Raw genomic sequence first — 12,345 nt, forward strand, 5'->3', positions numbered from 1 at the left:
CAAGAATTCGTCACAGAACAATTTCAAGCAGGAAATATTGAAATATTCCTGGAATACCCCTGTTTTTGTAATAAAAAAGAAATCGGGAAAATGGAGACTTGTACATGATTTACGGCAGATAAATGCTGTAATGGCAACAATGGGAGCTTTACAACCAGGCCTTCCTACACCTACAATGATTCCACAGGAATGGCAAATAATTGTCATTGATCTGAAAGATTGTTTCTTCACTATTCCATTGGCTGAGCAAGACAAAGAAAAATGTGCTTTTACTGTGCCTTCCATAATCATGCTGAACCCTGAACCCAATAAAAGATATCAATGGAGGGTACTTCCCCAAGACATGAAAAATTCGCCAACTATTTGTCAATGGTTTGTGGCACAGGTCTTGTCAAAAGTGCAGGAGCAATTTAATAACTGCTGCTGTTATCATTACATGGATGATATCTTGTTGGCATCTGATAACAAACAACAGTTATCAGCTCTTAAACAATGTGCTGTAACAAATTTGAAAGCTTTTGGTCTGATCATTGCCCCAGAGAAAGTGCAGGAACACATGCCTTGGAAATACTGGTATGTTAGTGACTAACACTCAAGTTATGCCTCAACCTGTGAAGTTAGACATTGATGTTAAAACTGCTACTAATGTACAGAAATTGGTTGGTTTAATAGGTTGGATTAGATCATATTTAGGCATAACTAATCATCAGATGCAACTATTGCATGATTTGCTGTCAGGCACCACCTCCTCTACTGATGAGAGGCAACTGACCCCAGCGGCAAAGACCCTAGAAGAAATTGAATTAGCCTTACCACACACATTTGTTAACAGATTAGATACCTATGTTGGTGTTCAAGTGTTTATTTTGAAGGATCATTAAATACCGTGTTGAATACCGTGTCAATGAAGTGATAACTGGGAAGATCAACTGCATATTCTGGAATGGATATTTTTATCTTTCAATAAAGATAACAAAACAGTAAAACCTCTTGCTGCTCTAAAAGAGAGACAAAGTCACCAAGTCCCTCTGTGGGCTGTAGCTCAGCTCACTCAGTCCCTTATCAGTCCCTCTGGTGCTGGAAATGCCGTGGCCCAGGCCCGGCCCGGTGGGCCACAGGTGTGAGCTGCCTGTGCTCTTCTGGTGTTCAGGCCAGAGCAGGTTTAAACAGGTCCAAAGAAAAGGGAAAAAAACACCACAGTTCAGGAACTTGTTTGGTTCAGCTAGCTAAAACTAACTAAAAGCAAAGGAGAGCTCTGTCCCGCTGTCTGTCCATCCGCAGACAACACAGTCCCAGAGCAGGAATGTGGAGGAGCAAGTGCAGTTTCTGAAAACAAACTGCATGCTCCTTCTCTACCCCTTCACTCTCAGGACAGGTCTTGAAGGTGTAAAACTTATTATTCAGCATAAACAGAACAGACTGGGGATACAAGCACCAAATAGTCAACCCAGAATATACCTCAGGGACCATTCAGTACTCCTTGATGTCACCAGAAGATAGGATTGAATGCAAAAGATTTTATGGGATTGAAATTTGACAAATCTGCTCTTCCCAAGGAATTCCCATTGTAGGCCTGCGTCCTGATGGAGGTTCCTGCCTCTGGGTTTATCTAGGTACCCTCAGAGAACCAGGAAGATGTGGAGCCCCCCAGCCAGATGCCTTCCAACTTGGATCACCAGGACCACGGATCATCAGGGCTCTGCCCAATGGGGGTCACTGGGGATCATCCGATGCGGATCCTCTCATGGGGGATGGAGCTGGAGCAGCGCACAAAGCTCTTCCCACATTTGGGGCACTCACAGGGCTTCCCTTAGTGGCGCCTCCGTTGGTGTCGGGTGAAAGTTGAGCTCAATGAGAATCTCATCCCACACTCCCCACACTCGTAGGGCCTCTCCCCGGTGTGGATGCGCCGGTGCAGGGTGAGGGTGGAGTTTTGCTTGAAGCCCTTCCCACAGTCGGGGCAGCGGAAGGGCCTCTCCTCGGTGTGACTCCGCTGATGTTTGAGAAGATCGGAGCTCCTGTGAAACCTCTTCCCACGCTGGGGACACTCGTAGGGCCTCTCCCCAGTGTGGGTGCCCTGGTGTTTTCTCAGGTCAAAGTGCCACCCATAGCTCTTCCCACATTCCAAGCAGGTGTAGGGCCGTTCCCCCGTGTGGATGACCTGGTGCCGAATCAATGCTGAGCTTCCTCTGAAGCTCCTCCCACATTCCCCACACTCAAAGGGCTTTTCCCCAGTGTGGATCTTCTGGTGTTCCGTCAGCTGGCACTTGATGCTGAAGCTCTTCCCACACTCCCCACACTCCCCACACTCATAGGGTTTTTCCCCAGTGTGGATCCTCTCATGTTTCCTCAGGCCAGAGCTGTATCTAAAGCTCTTCCCACATTCCACACACTCATAGGCCTTTCCCCCAGTGTGGATCCTGTGGTGTTGCATCAGGCTCCCCTTCTGGCAGAAGCTCATCCCACATTCCCCACACTCATAAGGCCAGTCTCCAGTGTGGATCATCTTGTGTGGATCAGCTGGCCCCTCTGCCTGAAGCTCTTCCCACATTCCCCACACTCATAGGGCTTTTCCCCAGTGTGGATCCTCTGGTGTTGGATCAGGACAGAGTTGTGGCTGAAGCTCTTCCCACATTCCCCACACTCAAAGGGCCTCTCCCCAGTGTGGATCACCTGGTACTGCCTGAGGCTGGAGCTCCAGCTGAAACGCTTCCCACATTCCTCACACTCATAGGGCTGCTCCCCAGTGTGGATCTCCTGGTGCTGGATCAGATCTAAGCTCCGACTAAAACCCTTCCCACATTCCAAGCACTTGTGGGGCTTCTCCCTGCCATGAGGCTTCTCCACCAGCTCTGAGCTCTGGCTGGATCTCTGGCCGCCTTCCTGGCTCAGGGGGGCTCTTTCCTCCCTGCAGCTCCCTGGGCTGGGTTTGCAGCCCCTCCTCATGCGGAATCTCCAGGGCTTTTCCTCCTCCTCCATCCAGACACGCCCTAGGAATGAAAAATCCTGGTTTGGAGAAAAAAACAAGATGAAAGTGCCTTGGACTGGGAGTTCCTCCTTGCCCAAGTTCATCTCATTAGGTCATTGGGCATCTTGTGTCTCTAAGAACCTCCAAAACACCACAATTCAGCACAAAAGTCCTCCAAACATCAAGACACAGATCAATAACTTCCAAAACATCAAGATTCAGCAAAAGCCCCCTCCAAATATAAAGATTCAGCCCCCACAAAAAAACAAAACACCAACAATTAGCCCAAGAAAGGTCAGAAACACCAAGATTCACCCCCGGGAAAATTGTGGATCCCAATCCCCGGTCACCTGCTGCATGTGGGGGGGGCAACGCTCCTGGGACTGGGGTCAGAGGCTGCAGATACAGGGAGAGGTGGAACCTTGTGCTGCTTCCTCTTCCTGTTCCTCCTCCGGTGTCCCCACTCTTCCTCACACTCCTCTTCCTCCTGCTATTCCTCCTTCTCCTGCACAATCCCACCTTCTCCTCCCACGGGCATCGTTTGGCCCTTTTGTTCCTCAACCCTGCTTCTCCTTCCCTTCTCCTCCTGCCCCAGGCCCAGCACCCGCTGCCGGCTCCCTCTTGCCCCCAGACCCACAGCATCCCACGGCAGGGGCAGGGATGGAGCTGGGGCAGGTCGGGCTGGGGCAGCGCTGGGCTCCCGGCCGCTCCCGCCCGCACTCGGTCCCCACTGCAGCCGCTCCCGCCAGGACAGCGCGGGGGGGCCCGGCCTTGGCGCTGCCCCACTCCCACCTCCCCAAATTCCCCTCGCATTTGGAGAACAGGGCATGGATGGTATTGGTGTGCTGTAAAGGGACTGGGTGAGGGGGAGTGTGCAGCAATATGCTTAAGGCAAAAAGCCGCAGGAGGAATCTTTGTGGGAAGGAAAAGGATGATGGAAAAGAGAAGGAAGAGAAAAATACTGAGGACTGGGATGTTTTTCAGCAGGGTCTTATCCTCAACATTTGCCAGCTGATCATTTGTATCCCCGGTTTCCAGGAGAGGAAAACAAGGAGGTCAGGGTTTCAGGGGGTTTCTCTGTGGGGGGCAGCGGCAGCACCGGGCGCAGAGGTGCGGGACCGGGAGCACGGGCTGGGGGCCTGGGGGGAGCTGCGGGGCCGGGCCGGGGCTGTGGGGCAGCCGGGGCTCAGCGCCGGGCGCTGCCTGACCCCACCAGCCCCGGGCAGGGCCGGCAGTGGCCCCCGGCCCCCAGGAGGCTGCGGGACGCCCCGGCCGCTGCCCGGCCCCGTGGAGCTGCCGGCCCTGCCCGCCGGGGGGCGCCTTTGGACACTGCGGCAGGACAGGGACCGGCTCTGGGATACGGGCTGGGGAGGGCACCCTGAGCACAGGGACGAGGAGCAAGGAACACCTGGGAAATACAGATTGTACATGGAAGGATCCAGATTTTCTTCTAAGGATTGGGTTTGGGTCCTTGGAGAAATGAATGATTTTGCAGAAAACTTAGCAGCTGTCAGAAGGTTAGGGTTAGGGTTGAGTTGCTGATGAGAGCTGATTGATGGGTGCTTGGGACCTCTGTTGTTTTGGGAGTTTTCCCAGGAGCGGGGGAGGGGGGGGACGGGGGAAGGGTGCAGAGATGCCGGAGGATTCAGGCTGGGGGTAGGGGCTGGGCGCAGTTGCTGGCCCTCTCTCAGTTTTCTGTCCCTCTCTCAGGTTTTTGGAGGAAGGCAATTGGAGCCGCTGCTCTTAGGCTGCTCTTTCCACTGCTGCTGACAGAGCCCGTGTGAAAAATGTCTATGATTGGCTTTTCACAAACATTAAAATGAGTATTATACATGTTATGTTAGGAAGTTATGCTGTAACAATTTTTTAAGTAGTGTGTTAAATGTAGTTTTGGGTTATAACATAATGTTAAAATAGAAACTATGTATGTGTGATAGTTTTTTAAAAAAGGAATGAGGACTCACACCAGATAGCAGCCACAGGACACCTAAATCTTTCAGAGAAGAATATTTTATTGCTCAATTATCAGAAGAAATGAACTTGTTCCTGCCTTGCTCAGCCCTGAGATGCCATCAGGATGAAGAGGAAGAAGCTGACACTGACCAGACAGAATCCTTTGTTGGAATGGAATTTATGTATCACGTATGAGATGTACAAATATGTAATGGGCTATGGTTTTTCACAGTTAATCCTCTATTAACGTGTGTCCTTTTTTGGGCTTACTTTGCCCAGGAAAAGGTACCCGAGCCGTTTGTAACTCTTTGTTTCCATTGTCTTGTATTGTCCTAAATCCTAATTGTCCAAATTTTTATTACTCTAATTGTATTACTATTTTTATAACCATTTTATTACTATTAAACCTTAAAAAGTTTAAAAACAAGTGATTGGCGTTTTTCACAATTATGGTAGCAGAGGATGGTTACCAACACCTCACTGCCGGTGCTTCAGGAGAGTCAGAGTGGGGAAGGTGCCCCCTGCCCTCTTCAGCAGCCTCGCTCTGTTTGCCCTGGGGTGACCGACAGACGCAGGTTATGGTGGACAAAAGGAGACAATAAAACAAAGACAAGGGAAAAAGGCTCCCTACAACCACGGCAATTGGCCCCCTAAGAGTAGTAATGTGCACGAAGAACATGGGAAGGAAAAGGGATTGGTAAGTATTTCTCAGGGGGGATGAATGTGAGTGAATGAGAGGCGGGCTGGTTGTGCCAGACCTGCCAAGTGAGTGCTGGAGTCTCCCATGCTGCGTTTCTGACTTTCCGCGGTAAGTGGCCAGTAAAGAGACAAAGTGAATGTTAAAAGGAGTGAGAGAATCCCCCGGGGTAACTGGGACTGGGTCTCAGAGAGGGGCTGGACCCCTCGGAGGAAGGGAGCAGAGGAGTTTCCTAGCCCAATCCACTAGGAAATGGGACAAAAGGGGCTCCTAAAAACCTGCTGGGTTGAGGGATAAGAGTGCCCAAGATCATCCAGAATTGAAACCTGCTGGGCTGAGGGATTAATATTCCAAGAGCATTCAGGGTTAAGCAAAATTCTGCTGGATTGAGGATATGCTCAAGAGCATCTGGGATTGGACAACACAGGTGGATTGAGAAATAAAAAAATGCCCAAGTGTTGGGGAAGATGAAACAGGAAAGCCTTATAAATATGATTGTCTGGCAAAAGATTTTGACAATATAGAAACTATAAGCAAGATTGAAATCAAAGCAAGCTTTGAGATACCTCAGTTAGTGAACAACTGGAAAACAATGGTGTGGCCCAACTGAAGGTAATCCCCTTTTAATGAAACAATACCCACTGCTTGCAGACAGATCCACGGGTCAGAGCAGATCCTGCCAGCTTGGCAGAAGGGGTCCAAAGAGGAGTTTTTACGGTTTAAAATGTAACACAGTTTGGTAATGTAATGATTCTTATAGGCTGTATGTAAATGCTATAGGACGTGCATCTTGTACTAGATTGGCTGTTGAGAAATAGAACATTCGACACAAAAGAAGATTTATTGAATTGTAATGGGAACCTTACTCTCTTATGCTTTTGCTCTCTTACGTTTTACTCTCTCACCCTCTCATCCTCTCTACCCCTCTCTTCTCTCGGGCCTGCTCCAGCTGTGCCTGGCAGCTCCAAGCAGGGCCCTGCACCCGGGCCCTTTGCAATAAACCGCAAGTTCCAGGGCCTGGCTGCAGAGATCTCTCGTCTCCGTCCGTCCCGACCGTCCTACCCCCCGACGCTCCTACACCCAAGAGCACCTGGGGTTGGCCAACACAGCTGGGTTGAGGGATATCCAAGAGCACCGGGACTGACCAGAAACACCTAAACTTGTAATAGGTGATGTGAATGTAAAAGGTACCTTATTGTTGTCTTGTTTGTGTGTGAGAGTGAGTCACACACAAAATCAGCCTCAGCTTCCCGGGCAGGTGGGAAGGGGGGGCTGTGGAAAGAGGAGTGTGTGACCTGCAAATAAGCCATTGTTCTCCTGGGCATGTGGGGGCTGTGGCATAAGGTATAGGTGACCTGCAAACGGGCCATTGTCCCCCCGGGCCTGTGAGGGGGCCGTAGCTGAAGAGTGTGAGTGACACAAATCAGCCTCACAGGTGAACGGGCACCGGAGGCAGCAGAGTCAGGGCCCTCCCAGGAGGCCGGGAGATACTGAGACCCAGAGGCCAACGCCAAGGGGAGGGGGCCACAGGGAGCCGCGATTCTCTGTCAACAGGGATCCACTTTGTGTCCTGAGCGTGTGAAAGAATGTGTGGAAGTGAATGAGAAATAGAAGCGAGTGAATGTAGACAAATGAAAGTATATGTAATGTAGATTGTGCATTTTAAGCTTCACTATATCTCCTTGGAGGGAGGTGTATTGCACTGAAAGTAGTGTGAGAAAAAGGTTTTTTATTTTTAAGTGTGTAGTTGAAAGAAAAGTGGTATTTCGGTTGTTAGTGAAAGTGAAAAACAGAGGCAGATGATGAATAGATAAGATCTTGAAAAATGAGACAGAAAACCAGAAAGTTGGATTACAGGGGGAAAAAAAGAAAAAAAAATAGCCCTTTGGGAGTTATGTTAGGTAACAGAGATACAACTCCTTGCAAAAGGAGAAAGTACAGGGTATGTAGTAGTTGATGGGAACAACATGCAAACTATGGAAAAAGGGAAATTAACCTTAAACTAGTAAGCTCAAACTCGTGAATTATATACTTTAAAAAGAGCACTAGAATATTTAACACAAAATAAAAGAACCATATCTACTGATTGAAGGTATGTCTTTAGAGTAGTACATACCTTTAAAAATTTGGAAAGGAAAAAGATTACTTAATTAAAGAGGAAAAGGTTTAGTACATGAGGAACTTATTTCAGAGGTTTTAGAGGCATTAAAATTACCTAAAAGAGATAGCTATAGTACATATTAAGGAACCCCAAAAGGGAAAGACCCCAGAAATAAGAGGAAATAATTTGGCAGATGACGAAGCCAAGGATACAGCAGAAAGTGGAGCTGAGTGAGTTATGTTAATATTAACTCCAAACGAGGAAAAACTGGAAATTCCAAAGTTTAGGGAAGCCGAGAAAAAAGAACGAAACAAGACAGGAAGTGAACAAGATAAATCAGGGAAATGGAAACTTCTTGATGGAAGACAATTACTTAATAAAATGTGCTTACTAGGAAAATATTAGAAGACATGCATCAGAAAACCCACTGGGGTACTCAAGCTTTGTGTGATCATTTTTTAAGGAACTATGGGTGCACTGGGATTTTTGGAGTAGCAAAGCAAGAAACTGAAAGATGCTTAATTTGCCAAAGGATAAATAAAAAGGTGATGAGAAAAACAACATTAGGAGGTCGTGAGTTAGCTCGTCGACCATTTCAAAGCATCCAAGCAGAAGTTTAGATTTGTTAGGCTCTGGATTTATTTGTAAAAAAACCCATTTAATCTAGAAGAAAGAGAATATGCCATAGGTTAGACAGGAGATTTTAGGAGAATAAAAATCTTTAAAGCATGAGAAACCCCCGAGACAAAACAGGAAGAGAAAAAGGGGAAATGAAAGGGAGGGGAACAAGAGGAAAAGTCAGAAAGAGAGTGGGATCCTCTGCAGCTCTTGCCCCCTCCGTTCGCGGCCGAGGCGCCTGTCCCGGGTCCCGGCTCGCTGCCCGCCTCAGCTCCGCCTGCCCCGGTTTCCATCCCAGGTGCGGGCTCACTGCCCAGGGCAGCTCCACCTGCCCCGGCGCTGGCGGTGAATTTGTGTGCCCTGCTCCCACTGCCCGGCCCGCGGCCGCTCTGCCGGCCATGCTGGGGAAGATGGGGGTTGCTCTGTCCTGCCGCGTGGGCCGAGGTCACCGCGCCGACCGCACCGAGGGCGGGTCCCAGCCATCCCATCCCCGGCTGCCCTGCCCGTGCCAGCTGCGCTGGGCACCGCCGCTGCTGCTGCCGGGGTCTCCCACCTGCCTTTTCTCTGCCGGGAGCTGCCGGATCAGCCGCCATAAGCCATGTGGGGGCTGCCCACGCTCCGGCTCGGTCTCCACGGGAAGATCCCCCTCTGCCGATTCCGGCAGCAGACCCTGCCCACACTCCGACCAAGCCTCGGCAGGATATCCTCCCCTGACCCCGGCCTGCTCCGAGTTACATCCCCTTGGTAACCACAGCTCCAGCTGTTCAGGGAAACTCTCTCTCTACAGGAAGCACCTTATCTAAACACTAGGAGCTCACTTAAAAGGCAGCCCTCTCCAAATTCTTTCTCAAAACACAGGAGAAAGGCTATAGACGGTAAAAAAGTGAAAGAGTTAGATGAAGGGATTGCTCTATTTCCATTAAGAGAGGTTCCCATGGCAGGGATGCGCTGCCCTGCCCCGCGGGAGCCACCAGCGCCCCTGCCGGCCGTGCCCGGAACTGCACCCAACAGGAAAGCGCCGCAGCCGAAAGGCCGGGACTGGCTCCGGGCTCTGTTTGTTGTCACTGCCGGAGCTGTTGTTGTTTGTTTGCTTTATTATACACACTAGTAAAGAACTGGTATTCCTATTCCCATAGCTTTGCCTGAGAGACCCTTGATTTCACTATTGTAAAAATTAAGAGGGAGGGGGTTTGCATTCTCCATTCCTAGAGAGGCTTTTTCTGCCTTCCCAAGCAGACACCTGTCTTGTAAAGCAAGACAAGCACCCACAGGCACTGAGGGGGGCTGCAGGAGGGGCAGAAGAAGGCCCTGCAGCACTTGGGCACAAAGGCCCAGCAGGTGAATGCAAGAAGGGAGCAGCAAAAGGCCAAGCTGAAGGCAAAGGCCAGGGCAGAGCTCCTACAGCCCCTGAGGGATCAACCCCAGGGCCCAAGGGGGCCCCAGCACCCAGGGCACGGGCTCGGCCACAAGCACCCGGCAGAGGCATTGCCCTCCTCGGCAGGGGACAGCCCACCCAAACAGCCCCTGGCAAGGAATCAGGGCTCCAGCTGCAGGGCACAAGGACACTGCAAGCACAGACAGCAGCACCCGCAGGACGAGCAAGTCCACCCCGTGATGGACATGGATTGGCAGGGCTGTCACAGCTCCCATCACACCAGGGACCCTCCACACTGGAGCCCTTGAGAACATTCAGGTGGGTCTGCATTGAGAGGAGGCATTTTCAGATGGACACAGGGGCCTCTCAATCCACTCTGAATCTTAGACCTAAGGGAGGGAGAAATGCCAAAAATGTCTTTGATTATTCATGGCATAAGTGGGAAAGCTGTATGGTTTTATTCAACCACTATTAGTAGATCTGGGAGATGGATTTGAAATGCATGAAGTTTTATTTGCTCCTAATTGCTATCATGATTTACTGGGAAGGGATTTGATCGCTAAATTTGGAACACAAATTAATATTATAAAAGGTGATACAGAGGCCAGTTCTGTTGTACCTCTGTGTCAAATGTCTGGCCAGGCCTATGCTGAAGTGAACCCTGAAGTGTGGGCAGCCCCAGGGAAATAGGGAAAATTAGATATGGAGCCTCTCCAAAGTACTCTGAAGCAACCAGGACAAGTGGTGTCTAAAAGCAACAGCCTGTTCCAGGGGAGGGAAGGAAGGGGAATCAGACAAAGCGCAGGTCACCGCCCCATGCTCAGCTCAACCCAAGGAGCTGTGGGTGCTTGTAAGAGCCTGGCACTGAAATGCCCTGAGCAGGAAGGCTTCAATATCTTCTGCTGACGCCATGGCACCTAACAGGGCGGCAAAAGCAATTCTGACTGCTTCAGCAAGCACTGGATCAGAGATCAAGGTATATTCTCCCCCAGGAAGCTGGGCTGGCACAGAGCCTGCCCTGGGACTTTGCTGTTGCCAACACCCAGCCAGGACATCGGCTCCTGCCTAAGGAGTGCAAAGCAGCACCACTGGTGGCCAAGGGGCCCATGCCAAGTGTCCCTGAGGCCAGAAACAGCCGCCAGCACAGCTGAACACGGGGGGACCCCTCAGCCTGGCCTCAGGGGCTCTGAAGCCCCGGAGATTTGCACTTCCCGCCTGCAGCAGGACCATGGGAGCCCCCACTGAGCCTGCCCTGAAGGCAACGCAGCAGCAGCCAGGGCTCCACAGCGGGCCAAGCCCCTGGGCCTGCCCACAGATCCTCTGCTCAAACCCTCGGAAATCCTGGCCACCCTCCCCTGGCACCTCCAGCCACTGGGGCCAAGCCTTGCTGCCACTGCTGCAGCTTCAGCGCTGGCTGGGCCTGCACTGCCACAGCTGCTGGGGAGCACCACGGCACAATTCCACTCTGGGGCTCACTCACACCCACACTCTGGGCTGCCTAGAATAAGATTACACCATGAGAATGTTTTTTCTAAATAATCCTACTTTCATATTGTCAGTTAGGTTTGGGGGTGAGAATCAGTTTTTATTCTCGGCAGAAGAAGTAGAAAATATCTTTATTGCTTTGGATTCTTTTTCAGTGTGTGTTTGCCTGGCTGGTGGAGATGGCAAAATTTTGGTCCGCGTTTTCTGGTGTTTACCTCCAGGCTGCGTTTAGAAGAGCTTTAAAGGTGACCCTTTAACTCACAAACCGTTAATAGAACACTCTTCAAAAAAACCCCCAAACATTAAAAATACCCCAAACCCTGGCTTTTGGGGTGGGGCGCATGAGAGTCATGCTCTGGAAGAGAAGCTTCATTCCAGGCAGCCTGCAGAGGAGCTTTAGAAATGCAAATGAACACTGCTGGGCAAAGCCTGGACAATGGACCTGGGTCTCTTGCCTGGGGCAGGAATTGGGCTGATTCCCTCTGTCCCTCACCCCAAGCTCTGCCTGCTTGCACTGATGGAATTTGCACAGCTCAAGGCAGAGCCCAGGGTGAGGATATCTGACCCTGCAAGAGAAACGGGTGAAGCTGCAAAGGGAAACAGCAAATGAAGAATGTTGGGAAAACTTCACTATAAATAAATGGGGGGGAATCATCCCTCTGCCCACTCCAACATGTGCTGTCGCTGTCAGTGTTATATAGGGTGTATTAGAGCACTGAAATGTTCTTGCTACCACAAGTTCAGGGAAATCAGTTGGGAATCCAAGTATTTGATGATTTAAGTAGAGAAAAGCATCAATTGATGCAGTCCTTGCTGGAGAGCGCGGCCAAAAATGGAGAAAAGATGAACGGCCAGCAGAACAAATCCTATAACACCATGGACCAGCCCCTGGGAACCCAAACCAATTCATGTCAGGAGCCACAGAGCCTATTTCTCATTTCAATGGCATCATTAGATTACAAGCTGCCCTGGGAATAACCAACCAGACAGCTCCAGCTCCTGACCTTCCTGCTGAGCAATCCCTGAAATGGGGAACATTTCAGTGGATTGGTCAGCCGTCCGCGACTGACGGCACCATCGCCCAATCGCAGCCGGGGGCGGGCTCTGCACACGGCACAGCCTCGCCCCGCGCTCTCAGGGCCCCCCGG

General features: G+C 50.6%; 1 pseudogene; it reads right to left on the reverse strand.

Annotated features, from left to right (window-relative positions):
* Positions 1-1,378: 1,378 nt before the first annotated feature.
* LOC139604941 (zinc finger protein 418-like) overlaps positions 1,379-12,345 on the reverse strand; it is a 284,346-nt pseudogene continuing 273,379 nt past the window's right edge.

Source organism: Agelaius tricolor, unplaced genomic scaffold (assembly GCF_023055355.1).
Source record: "Agelaius tricolor isolate 1412-34295 unplaced genomic scaffold, bAgeTri1.0.p SCAF_57, whole genome shotgun sequence".
NCBI lineage: Eukaryota > Metazoa > Chordata > Aves > Passeriformes > Icteridae > Agelaius > Agelaius tricolor.